At 32.9% G+C, this 14,786-nt stretch overlaps 1 long non-coding RNA gene across 1 annotated transcript in view; it reads left to right on the forward strand.

The window, feature by feature from the left end:
• The first annotated feature begins 702 nt into the window (after window positions 1-702).
• Window positions 703-14,786, forward strand: part of LOC131063051 (uncharacterized) — a 68,087-nt gene continuing 54,003 nt past the window's right edge. Inside the window, exon 1 of the long non-coding RNA XR_009111010.2 lies at window positions 703-1,113. This is a non-coding gene — a long non-coding RNA (uncharacterized LOC131063051). The remainder of the gene's footprint in view (window positions 1,114-14,786) is intronic.

A 14,786-nucleotide genomic window follows, 5' to 3' on the forward strand; every position in this document is an offset into this window, starting at 1 on the left:
AATTTCATTTTGTTTAATTCCTAATTAGCTTCTTGTTTTAATCCTCCTTGATAATGCTTTGATGGATTTGTCTTCATGTTTTGCTTATGGTTGAAAACTTTTTACTAACATGATTTCCTATTGGTTTATGCTAACCTCCATTTCTACAACATTTCAACTTCAAATAGGGTACGCCTTTGGCGTAATTAAATAGGTATACCTTCACATAGTATATTAGAGCATTATGAAGGTGTGCAAATTTAAGCTATTATAACTATAAGTAGGAGATCTAGTCTATGAAAGTCATTGAAAGGGTTGACCTAATCTTGATGGGTAATGTAACCAAGAACCATATCCCCATCCTCAATAATTAACTCTTCCATAAATATATAACTTTTATCATATAATAATTATAATCTTTTTCTCTTGATTAGATAATAAATGATGAATATGATTGATATGCCTTCACATAATACATTACATTATAATATTACATACATCTATTACAAGTTAGAAATCTAGTCTATTTAAGCCACGAGGGTTGAGCTAATCTTAATGGATGGTGAACCATATTATCCTCACCAATTAAACTGCAAATTCTTCCACAAGTATACAAATTTATCATGTAATATAAAAATAGATAACAAATGATAAATATGATTGTTGGGTTGCGTTGGTGAGACCATTAAAGTGAAGTTTTTGTGGCCTGGCAGTTGAGCCAACCGTTTTATCACTCTCATAAATAATGGATCATGGTTATGCATATCTTTCATAGTACCTATTTCATCTGTCCTCAATTTTATATTCTCACTGAAAATTATCTGGTTCTATTTTAAATGCAGAATGGAAGTGATGGGTGGGCTTCGAATATGGATCATCAACTTTTGGGATCTGTTCATCATGCCTCCGCATTTCACGGCTATTTACAGACGTGCTCATATAATTGAAACCCTAATTTTCTTAGTAGTACTAGGTAGATGTGAAATGGATTGAATGGTAAGATTTCAACAATACACGGATTTGATGTGATCATGTTGCCCATCTCTGCTTGTCGTTTCCCGCTGCTGGAGGAGGCGCCGAAGAAAGCTTACAGTCAGTTGCACTTTATTGGGGTAGCCTGGGCCAGAGAGAAAGGTAAGTTCGTGTTTTTTCACCATTTGAAATTGACATGATAGTAATGTGTAATAGTCGGTTCTGTCTCTCCTCACTAAATTGAAAAAACAGGGACACATTTTGTATCATAGAGTGGGTTCATACTTAAAAATTCTTAAAAAAATTTAGAAAAATCATTATAAAAAACAATGAGAATTCAAAACCCTGCAGTCGTAATATCATTTTTTTTTTCGTTTGGATGATAACATTTTGAATTATTAATAAAATTGTAAAATTTCTGATCATTTGTGATTACATACAATTTGGTACAAATGCTACATACTTTGTAACTTTATGAATAATTCAAGATCAAATTGGTGCTCTAACAATAACCACAACTCTTCAAAATGGTACTGCTTTTTCACTGTTTGAAAGTGATATGATAGTAATGTGTAATGGTTCTGTCTCCCCTCTCTATGAAAAAAGAGGGACACATTTTGTACTATAGAGTGGGTTCATAGTTCTTAGAAGAAATGTCTTTACTCAGGTTTTTAAAAACAATAATATCATTATAGAAATAATGAAAATTCAAAACTCTGCATTCACAATATCAATCTTTTAAATATATTGTGATTGCAGAATTTTGAATTCTCTTGTTTGAGTAAACTTTTTTGTTGCGATTTCATATGATTGAATAAAAAAGGTGTGCAGAAATTTTATAACTATATAAATAATTCAAGGTCAAATTGATGCTCTAGTGATCACAACTCTTCTTCATAAAAAGGTACAGAGCTTAGATGATTGAATAAAAAACCCACCATAAAAGACATGAGAGCAACAAATTTTGAATTCATGCCAAATGCAACGGCATTATTAGGTCAAAGTGATCAGAGTATGCATTTTACATTGTAGCTTCTCCCAGCCTAATATTAGAAGCACTCACTTCAGAGGCTTGTAACTACCAGCCAACTCTGAAAAGTACTAGAATAAATAGCATCAAATAGTCCTAAGAATATGTTGTCGTGGAGATATGAAAAATTATGTGAATGGGATCACATGAATGAAAAGAGCCTCTAATGATTGATGTGAAACTGTAGAATCATAGAATTGTCCTCCAATTTCAGACTCTTGAATGACATACTATTTCTTCAATCTTCAATCTGCTTCCATTGGGATCATTGGACCATACAATACAAAAGCAATCTGATGAAACCATACATCTTGCTCTATAATTTCCATACCACTCAGCAAATCCACCATAATGATGGTGGGAAATGGTACTCCTAATACTGCAGAAACAATACAGAGAGCCACAAGCAACATTAGAAGTTGATGATAGCGACCTTCAAGACGAGCATGTCATGTAGAATAGAAGCTAAACAAGAGATACTCAGCACAAAATGTTGTTGCTGCAATTAGTTATAGTGCTCTTATCTGGAAGAGGTAGATGGTACCCTCCACTACCCCTGCGGTCACTGTCACATTAGTGGCTGCAGGGGGAATGTGACTGCAGGGGGAATGGAGGGGCCCGCGGTGTCCCCTTAACCCTGCGGGCCTGCGCATGCAGGACCGCAGGGGTGATCGGACCTGTGGTTCCCACCTCCACCCCTATTTACTATTTAAACAAAAAAAAATTTGCTTATTTTATTTTATAGATAGTTTTAATTGTTAATAATGGCATTTAGGAAATGTTAATTCTTTCCTTAATATAAATTTTAAGTTATTGAATTTTAACTTAGAAAAATTTGGGGATTATTGTGCAGTAAGTTCATAATTAATTTATCCTTAGTAAATTTTATAATTGTAAATCATATTCTTTTAATTAGAGTTATTCAATCCATTTAAGATCCATTGGGGCACTTAGTTGGCCTTTAGCAATTAATTCACATTAATATGATTTGAATCGAAGGTCTAAATTAATTACTATTTTCGGGATTACTTAATCATGCACGCAAGTTACACTATTCTTATATCATGCAAATTACTTATAGATTAATTACATTTATTGACGTTATCATCTCCATGCAAGCACACATGTAATTATTAATATGCAAGTTTTCATATACAAGCTATATTTCAAGTTATGGTTTTTATTCTACGTAGCTCATCAAGTAGTTATTTCAATCAATTAAAATTATGCTCGTTCAATTAGTAATTGTTTTCAAGCATGATGTTTTCATAGTTCGTAGTTAGAAAACTAAATAAAGGAAGATGGAAACCAAAACATAGTAGCGTTTGGTATATACAGTGCCTCTGGGTCACGCTTACGGATAATGTCGTTGTGTTGAACTACTGCACTTAATGCCTAATAAAGCTACATCAATGACGTCTGTGGCATCGTCCCTATAAATCGTCGGGGAGTAATAAGGGACACTTAGAAGTTAAAATCCAAGGGGCGGGTAATCCCTCTTGGATCGATAATCTAATAAGATAATTTTTAAATGATTTTTCATCCGTTGAGATAAACCATAGTAAACCCCTTTTAGGGTTGGTTAAGTAAAATGTTTTTATGAAATTGGTTTTTTTTTTTTTATATATCTTGAAGAGATATTGGTGATTGACAACTTGGTCAAGGGTGACGCTCATGATAGGTGTTAGGATGTAGTTGTTAGGCCACAAACAATAGACCATCTTGAGCCTTTGTTTAAGTGCTACCATCGTGGGTAGCAACCGCAGAGAAATTGTCTGAGACATTGACCCTAGAAAGGGTTGCGTACCCACTAATCAGTTTACATCAAACCATAGAGTAGAAAATAGAACTACATACTTTACACTTTGATCTCGTGCCGAAGCGGGTATGTAGGCAGTCTTGGGACAGAGTTGTCCCTCGTACTCAGGCGTTCATGGGTGGGGTCTAGGCTTGGTATAGAAGGATTGAATAGAATCCTAATTTGAAAGATAATTAAAATGGGAAAAACTAATTTCGAGGCGGAATTCAAGCTTGTATTATGTTATTTAATTACTCCTAAGGATGGCGACCTCAGTGCATTTCTGTTAGAAGAGTGTAGTACTTAGTGAGTGGCTCAGGACCCGAATGGTCCCGATGAGTCTAAGTCTCTGGCCAGAGCACCTCCTATCTCGAATTGGATAGATGCCTACCTCACATGGGTAGATGCCTATCCCAATTGGATAGATGCCTACCCCGTATGGGTAGATGCCTATCCCGTATTGGATAGATGAAATCTTATGTCCCGTATGGACAAATGCCTAACCCGTATGGTTAGATGCTCATCTCGGATGGATGAATGCCTAATCCAAATGGATGGATGCCCAGAGTATGCGATTGAATCAAACACAGTGGTTAAATTAAACAAAAAAAAAGAATGGTCAATTTTGTTGAGTTAATTGAGGTGGGTTACTACAATATCTAAATTTTTTCAATATAAATTTAATATCCCTAAAAATTAAAAGTAAATTTCATGATGAAACCATCAATATATGAGAAGAAATATTTCATAAAGAGTGTCTAAAAATAAAATATAAAAGATTATCATTTGCATTTGTTATATAGGTTTTTGAGATGAAAATATTAGCTTTAAATATTATGTGATTTTATTCTACTAATTGCTTCATTCATTTTTAAGACGAGCATTTATTTGTCATGCTAATTTGTATTATAATTCATCTAAATTTTCAAATTTAAATTGTTTATTGAATATTTTTAATTTTATTTTAACTTGTCTATTTCAAATTATTTAGATTTATCTTTTTTTGTCATTTATGTTATCTATTATTTTTTGTTGTACATGAAGAATGTCTGACAATGTTAGTCTATGAGAGACTGGATTATTCATTCACTTCTCACTTATATTCATTTGTTTCATTACTATAATTAGTTGTATATTATATGTTTTCAATTGTCTAATAGGAGCAACGAACAATAGAAATGAGAAGAAGAAGTTTTTAGCCTTTTTGTTTGTTTTTATGCTACAGAAGAGGAGAGGAAGAACAAATAAGTAAATATTTTCATCAATAAGCTATCAATTATTATGTTAGCATGAGGGTCGCTTCCATTGTGGTAACATTTCCATTGACATAATGATAATGGCATATTGAACTATATATTTTGTTGTGGATTATGTCTAACAATTAAGTATAAAATTAATTTTACAAATTGGAGAACAAGTAAGAAGAGGATAACGAAGATATCAAAATCTTATATACAAAAAATGAAGGTAAAAATAGTTTGTCACCACTAAGTAGATTAATATAACATTATATAATATGTTTCCTTCTCAACTTATGATGTTTTTTAAACATATAAATATTAGACTTAGAGGTCATTACTAATTTGGATTTTGGTGTCTATTTATTATTTTCCATTTTCAATTAAGCTCTATCCATTTTTTATCTGAATTTGGACTTTTGCTTCTCATTTTCCATTTTTCTTTGAGATGATCTTTATGTGGGTGTCTACATTTCCTTCTCTAATTTGTCATACGCTCTCTTCTTCTTTTAGTTTAATTTTCTATTTTAATATAATTTATTCATTTTATTGAATTGAAATGATTCACCACTTTCATATTTGTTGGGAACATTCATTTATTTCAAATTCTATTGACCATTCTTTGTTGTGCACACAGACCATATGATAGTTTTGTCCAAACATAAATAGATTACTCTTTCACATATCTCTTTTGCATATGTATATCCATTGAGGTTATTATAATTATTTGCAAAAAGATATTAAGGTACATTAAAGAAAATTAATCATGAATAATTTAAATTCAAAGTAAAGGAAAAAAAAGCTAAACCAAAAGAGAGAAGAAATACACATATAAGAAATGACACTATATTTTCTTCTATGAGTAGAAATAATATTAAAATAAATTTGGTTCTCATGACGACTCCTATTTGAGTGACAATTTACTCTTTATTTGTTGACATTATGTTTTGCTAGAATCCCTTTAAATAATCTATTATCTTTTATGTTAGACTTATATATTTATTTCTTATGATTAAGTTAAATTTATAACCATTCCTTGTAAACTCCTAATACTTTTACCTATTTTGTAAAAATATCTCATTTACTTCTTATCTTTTAACTTTAATCAATATATTATATTATGTCATTTATAATGTCAAGACATGGAAAATACATTACAATGATATAATTAGAAAGAGTTTATAAGATATTTTCCAAAAGAACTTTCATACTCTATAGATTAATCTCAAACATAAACAATTTGAACTTACAAAAAATCTGAATTCCACAACTACTCATAACCCTCTTTGTTGTTAAAATGTTAGGAATTATGTGTATAATTTTATGGATGATATGCTTTGTTTTAACATCCCATGAAAAAAACCTCTAATTTTGTTGTTGCATTGAAGACAACATGCTTCATTTTTCACTCATAGACTTTATTAGAAAGCTTCAATGTTTAAAACTAAAACTTATAGCAATGTTTGAAATTATATGGGTAAAATAGGTTTGAAGGGGCCCTAAACCCTTTACAACAAATGCCAACTAGCACAAAAGCTAGACAACAACAAAACTGTAGCCAAGTACAACAACATTCAACAACTTTAATGGATAAACAGGTTTTATTGGGACCTCAAACCCAATTATAATGAAATGCCATCGTAACACTAGCTAACCCAAAACAAGACACAAAACTTAACAACAATACAACTAAAAGCAAGCATTAGACAAGAAACTCCAACAAACAAAAAAACCTACACAATGCTTGACACCATCCTTGGAATTCTCACACTTTGGATTAGATTTAGGAAGACCTCTATTTCTCCTTTGAACAATTATCCAAGTTTCATCTTTTTCAAACTTCGTTTAACATAAACAAATGAGGACATCCTCCACCAATACCTCATCTTATGTCACCTCATGCGATGAGGAAGATAATCTACTAAAAGATTGCAAATGCAACACACAATCCACTACCTAGCAATGTTAAGTACATGATCCTTTGAAGTTTTGGTCTCTTGTGCTAGACAGTTAAAGTTAATTTTGGGGAAATTTGCATTTTCATAATAAGGTGAAGAATATGATTAGAATCAAGCCTCATTTGAATCTAACGACATATTTTTTTGAGTGTTACAAATACATTTGTGTGTCTTAACATAGTTCATGATATTTTTAAAAAGTTATATGCAAATTTAATAATGTAGGATGTTAGATGGAACATTTTTTGTTAAATAAATACTCATTGAAAATATTAGGTTTGAGTATATTTAATTTTTAAGATGTTGTATCTAATTAGTTTTCATGCTAAAAAGAAGCTACAATATTTTCCCGAGACATGAGAAAAGGTTGTAGCAATTTACACGATCTTTATTTGTCAACCAAAGGGTGAGATAAAACTTTACTTAAATATATGACTATTAAGAGCTTATTCTATTAAAATATTTTAATTAAGTTATTAAGGTTTGACATAATTCCAAATGTTGATCCAATAATGGTCTAACAAATAAATATACAATTTAACATTTTTATAGCACATATTAGCTTGCAACTCTTCATCTATTATTGTTGAGGTCTCACTGTCATTTATTTCGTTTTTCATGTAGCCAAAGTTAAGGATTTTAATATTACTATACATGCTTTCTTCTTGTTTGGTTGATTTTTTGTCATTGAATGGGTTTCTTTGGTAATTCTTTCTCCTATTCACAAACCAACCAATATAGTTTATAATAGCTTCATAACAAGACACCTCCCAAAATTGGAGGGAAAGATTCAAAAGCTGCACCCACACGGAACACACATTAAGTTGTTCGGTAAGGAGGTTGAAGGTTTTAGTCGAAAGCTTAAGGGAGAGAGAGAGAATTATCTCTTCAAGTCCACAACTGCCTAAGATGAAATTCTTGTCCTCAAAGGAAGCAAATGAAGCAATGAAGAAACCTTTAGTGTAGGTAAACGTTCAATCTTACCAAGAGCCCACAACCTAGTTGTGAAGATCCTGTAGACAAGGCTAGAGACCAGAAAATCTATAGACCAAAGCCCTTTAAAGGTAAAAATCTTCATTCTTCACCACATCTTGGGGCATTCTACCTTTGCTCGTATTTTGGTGGACGTTGATCTCTCCTTATCTTGTCATGGAGATGTGGTTTTGATGGTTGGGGACAAGCCTTAGACTCAACCATTTGATTATGAGGGCATCCCTTTTTGTTGTGGTCATTACTTTGCTATTGGTCATTTGGCTTCAAATTGTTCATGGGGGCATCAAAAGGGCCCTCCTACTTGGTAGCAACATGCGTGTGATGATCATTTGAGTGTAGAGGATCTTGCCTCTTTGGAGGATGTCTCTTCTTAGGTTTTTGATGGGCTTGCTTTTGGGGTAGCCTTATCTTGTCTCGTGGACCTTGTGGTAATTCCTCCTTCTACAGGCTCTCTTCCGCTTTTGATCCTTTTTTTTTTTACTTTTTAATGATATAATTTGACCCAAAATTGAGGGGTTTTGAAGTGACATGTTTAGGTGAATATGTCATACATATGGCTTAGGGGAAAGGGGCATCACATCAAGGGGTACTTGCAAACCTGCTTCAAGCAAATGGTGTTTGTCCAAAGGGTGTTTGTGTGAAAATCCATTTGTGTGGAGGATGTTCATGTGAACACCCTTCGGTATAAAATTGATGTCCCTGTATTTTCTCACCACCACATAACATTTTAGCTTTAATAATTTTACTATAAGCTTGATTCAAATACATTTTAATGAGTTGATCTATGCATCTTGAGTGTTCTTTAAACTTTTGACTTTTGTTAACATTGTATTCATGGTAAACAAAATTATGTTTAGTGAGCACAAGTCTCATGAGATTTTAAATCTTATTCATAGCAACGTGTTTGGTCATGTAGATGTTCCTTCATTGGCCAAATATTTGTATTATGTGTCTTTTATTGACATTTTCTTTAGGAGGACTTGGGTCTATTTTCTTAGGCATAAATTTGAAGTCTTTAGGCAATTTAAGGAGTTTAAAGCTCTTGTGGAAAACCAAATAAGTAGAAAGATTAAGATGTTGAGATAGATAATGGTGAAGAATTCAACTAAATTTGAAGAAAATAGTTTTGCATGGCATAAGACATTTCGATACATCCCTTAGTAAAATGGAGTTGCAGAGAGAATGAGCATGGCGTGTGAGGCCAATTTGGAACATAAATTCTGAGCAAAGGTGGTTAACATTGCATATTACTCGATCAACAAGTCTCCTACAACAAAACTTGTGGATAAAACCCCTATGGAGGTTTGAATGAGCAAAAAACCTTCACTTCAACATATTTAGTTCTTAGTTGCGAGTCATATACTCATGTGCCTAAATATAACAAATCAAAGTTGGATTAAAAGGTGATGTAATGCATCTTTATTAGTGAGGGCGACAATGTGAAATGGTACAATATTTACGATCTTGTGAATAGGAAGGCATTGTATAGTTGGAATGTGATCACCAGAGAGATTGGACATTTTCATTTAGTTGAGCAATTAGATGGAAATGCAAATTTTATAGTCCAAAGATTGAGATATCTACACGATGTTGAACTAGAGGTTCATGATGGACTTGATGAGGACGATATTACCAAGAGCTCAAAGAGTTTAGAAGAACCTCTACCTCATCTTTTGAGAATGTCCACTTCAAATAGGAGGCAACTATAGAGGTATAGACTACTTGATTTTAGATGTTTTTTTGATTTGATTTCTAACATTGATGATCCTTAAACCATGACTTAAGCAATGGAGATATATGATAGTGAGTCTTGGAAGTTGGCCTTGGATGATGAGATGGTTTCTTTGAAGAAGAATGACACTTGGGACTTAGTTTAGTTGCCAAGGGGGGAATCCTTTTAGTTGCAAATAGGTCTTTAAGAATAGATTTAGTTCAAATGGTAATGTACGGAAGTGTAAGGCTAGATTGGTTGCAAAAGGATATTCATAGGTTGAGGAAATCTGTTTTGATGAGTTTTTTCTTGAGTTGCTAAGTTGACATTCATTTGGTTCTTATTATCTATTGGAATAGCTTTTGATCTTGAGTTTGAGAAATGGAAGTAAAGACAAATTTCCTATATGGTAATTTAGGGAAAGATATCTACATGACATAACCTGAGCATCATGTGGTAAAAGGTAAGGAGTCAATGATTTGTAGATTGAAAAAATCATCTCAAAAGCCTCCCATAATGTTCAATTGTTGAAGCTATAGAATCTCTTGGCTAGCCAAAAATCTACACCTTGATAGTCAAACTTTGTAGACTAAGGCAAAAATGGTTTGCTTCTTGTAAAACTATGCAATCAGGCCAAAACCAAGGCAAAAGAAAAACTTAAAAGTAGACTCTCAATTGTCATTGGCTAAAATTGCACCTTGACACTCAACTTTTGTAGATGATAATACAATGGATGTCTACTTCTTGTAAGACATGTAGTGAAGCCAAAACCAAGGCAAAAGACAAAACTAGACGTAGAATTTCAATCATCATTAGCCAAAATTGCACCTTGATACTTAGCATCTTCTAATGATAATATATATATATATATATATATATTTTCTTGCAAGACCATGCAATTAGGACAAAAACAAGACAAAAGACAACCAAAATTAATTTCTTATCATCAACATCACCAACCCAATTTGAGTCAATAAAGTCCACAGTTTGAGAAGCATATGATATGTACCAAGTGCCAAATGAGATTGGCCTTGAATACACCTCAAGATACATTGGGATACATTCCAATGACTCATGAGGATCATAAGAAAAATGGGAGACAAGTCCAACCGCAAAAGACATATCAAGACAACTATGTCAAGTACAAAAGGTTACCAATGTAGTGCAATTGGTGAATAGTATGACACTTGATTGAAATGGAGTAGAGACAATCTTACAATAAGGACACCAAATTTCTAAAGAAAATCAAGAACATTCATATGTCAAAACATAAATTATAAACTCCTATATGTTCAACTATCAGTGATGCCTAACTAACCATTCATATGTATCACAGTTTGCTTAAATAATTAGCATGTGTAATGAAGGATGATATTGAAAAAACTCAAAACCATCAAACATGTACAAACAAGAGCCTTGATCAACACTGTCTATAGAAATGACCATCTTAGATTCCTGCAACTCTTGAATGACTATATCATGTTGTGTGAACTCAGTTGCCTTTTCCTCCCTAGAATGACATTTGATCCACCCATTGATCAACTGTATAGTACCAAATTTCTAACTAGGATTTTTTAAAGTCTGTCACTACAATTTGAGAAGTATTATTATAAAATTGAACAAAGTAGATCGTGTGAATGTGTCATATCATTTGAAACACTTGAATCAAGTATCCAATCATGTAAAGATGAACCATACAATGCCTACATAGAAAGGGCTTGCCTTTTATCTATGGAAGAATGCTAGGAGTTAAAATTCCTTTTGTTGCTACACAGATTCCTTGTGATGTCCCCTACTAGGAGGTTGATAGTTTACCAATAATTAACATATATCATTAAATATTATTATGCCTTAAATTAAGAGTTTGACATTAGAGAGCAATTAATTCTTCATAATACAATCAATAATCAATCATATTTAGGTTTTATCCTTATTACTTCCCTAACCCTAATGGAGGATGGGAAATTACTATGCTAGGGCGCTTGAAAACCAATCTACAAGCAGGATCCCTCAAGGTTTCACAAACACTTGTCCATACCCCATCTTGGGACTTACCCATCTTGTGAGGAATTATTATGCCCCTCCTTAAACAAACCAACCTATCCTCATGAGTTGAAATAACAAATAATTAAGGAATGGGCTATGAGTACACTTGCTTCTAATGTATTATGAATAAATATGTAATTAAGTATGACTCTCATCCATATTGCAGTTTATATTAATATTACTATTAAATTTTGCATAAGAACATTATTAGGCTTCATATATTAAGCATACATATTAAGCACATCCCCACTCATACCACCAAGAACAAGGATGTGATTGCTTGTAACTTAATAACAGTTATGATATGATTTGATTTATGGTGATTTCAATGGATGTTTTGATTCCTTTCATCTATATCTCTAAATGTGAGGGAGAGGTCACATCTCTTCATCATGTATGCCCTTTGGCAAGAGACACACCCTTTTACCATTGGCACCCTTTGAAAGAGTGAAATTGTTCATTATTTCTACCCTTTGAAAGGGACATAACCTTTCACAGTCATCCTTATTTAAATTAGATTTGCACTTCTCATTCCCAAATTATCCCCTCTTCAAATGAGTTATCTTCTCCCTTTTATACCTCATATTTGGGGGAGTCACAACTTATCATATCATGCCTTTTGACCATTCATTAACTTTAATCAATTTTTAATTATATTTAATCATATTCTTTCATATTTTAATTTTAATTTTTATCCATGTGTTTTCTAATTTTATTATTATTATTATTTATTATTAAATTATATTTCAACGTGGGGACATTACAGTCTTCACTACCTAAGATTGCTTGTCCTCAAGCAATGGTCATGGAGTGCTCGAAATGACTTCCAATATGGAATGACTTTGGAAACACTCATGGAATAAACATGTCAGAAACATATCAAGCATGAACCAAACACAAAGCATAAACATAAAAACACAGATCGTACACATGAATCCACATATTGCTAGATTCCTTTTCAATATCTAGAATGATTCACTGATTCATTTTACCTTGCAAGGTCTAATGAAGAGGTTGTTCTTTTACTTGACAAGGAAACCTTAGAGTCTTATGAAGAGATTTGAAGTTGACATATTACAATTTTCATTGTGGAGATTCCATTTCTAGATCTTAAGGACGAGAGGGCATCATGATTACTAGTTTTGTTCCTCCATAAAGCTCCATTTGTTAGTCGTCTCTTTTTCTTTTGATTGTATGCTCTTAAGATCTTCGTCATACCTTATTTTCTTGCTAGGATTCTCTTCGATCTCTTCATCAGTGGTTGCTTCTATCTTATGAGATCGACCTCTCCTTTCACATCTACACCTTGGTTCTCATTACTCCTTACATTTGTAGCATAACTTTTCCTTTTTAAGTTCCCCTTTATGACAAATGTGCCTACGTTCCAAAGGTTCCTTGCATTTGTAGCATAGGTTATTTTTCTTAAGTTCAATCTCTTAAAGAGAAGACTTTGTGGAATCTATCTTCCTTGTGGAAATTTTTTGTATGCTCGTTAAGGGATTGTTACTTGTAGATGATGCTTCTAGTCTCATAGCCTTTTCGATGACATCATCTAGAGTTATTAGATTAAGGGCACTTACCAATCCTCAGAGTGAATCTTTCAATCCTTCAATAAATAGATAAGTTAGCCTATCTTCATCATTCCTAAAACTTTGATTGAAATTCTTTGGAATTCAGCTATGTAACCCTCCTCCGTCCCTTTCTATTTTAATTGAGTTAGTTCTATAAATATTTTGGGGGATAGTTCTAGTCAAATATTTTGATTAGTTTTTGTGAGAATTTATCATAGGAAGTCACATTTTGGTGCCCTTGGGTGTGGATTCCATGGTGCCACCATTCGTGGGCCAATCCCTCTAAATGTAGTATAGCAAATTGGACTGCATCCTCTTTAGTCATTGGACTGAGGGTAAAATGTGCTCAAATTTTGTAACCATGCATGGGTTGTTATTTTATTAGATCCATCGATGTTTGGAAGAATTACTTTATTTACCTTATGTCTCAAGTCTTTACTTGGATGTCTCATTTCTTTTCTAGGTGCCTCGTGTTTCTTTTCTTCACAAAATTCCCTAAATGATATGATTCTTCTCACCTCAAGGTCTAAATGTCTGTATGCTACAACAATTTCCTCGGTCCTATTATTGGGAGGATTAATTTCTTCTTCCTCCCTTAGTATATCATTCCTTGATAGGAAAGAGGGTTTTGGTATCTTAGATGTAGAGGACCCATTATTGTTTTCTAAATGGTTTGAAATAATGTCTCCCCCATTTGAGGAATTGTTCTTAAGATTATTCATTGAATTACTCTTGTTTTGTAGGGCCTGCAGAAGTACTTGGGTTCTTTCATTATGATCCATTAATGCTTTGGTTGTCAGCTCCATGAATGTTCTCATCTCATCTCTCATTGGTTCATCCATGTTATTTTTTTTTATTGGGGTTAGAGTTTGCTGCTATTTTTTTCTTTCCCTTTCTAAGGCTCTTTGTTCCCTTTGATTATGTTGCATTAACTTATCTTTTCACAAGATGGTAGGATATAGCTTTGATACTAATTGTAATGGTCCCTACTAGGTGGCTGCCAATTTACCAATAATTAACATATATCATTAAATATTATTATGCCTTAAATTAAGAGTTTGATATTAGAGAACAACTAATTCTTCATAATACAATCAATAACCAATTGCATTTAGGTTTTATCCTTATTACTTCCATAACCCTAACAGAGGATGGGAAATTACTATGCTAGGACGCTTGGTTCAAACCAATCTACAAGTAGTCTCCCTCAAGGTTTCAAGAACACCTATCCATACCCCATCTTGTGATGAATTACTTCGCCTCTCCCTACACAAACCAACCCATCCTCATGAGGGGAAATAGCAAATGATTAAGGAATGAGCTATGAGTACACTAACTTTTAATGTATTATGAATAAATATGTAATTAAGTATGTCTGTCATACATATTGTAGTCTATATTAATATTACTATTATATTTTGTATAAGAACATTATCAGGACTCATATTAAGCATACATATTAAGCACATCCCATGCATACCACTAAGAAT

This window comes from Cryptomeria japonica, chromosome 1 (genome assembly GCF_030272615.1).
Source record: "Cryptomeria japonica chromosome 1, Sugi_1.0, whole genome shotgun sequence".
Lineage (NCBI taxonomy): Eukaryota > Viridiplantae > Streptophyta > Pinopsida > Cupressales > Cupressaceae > Cryptomeria > Cryptomeria japonica.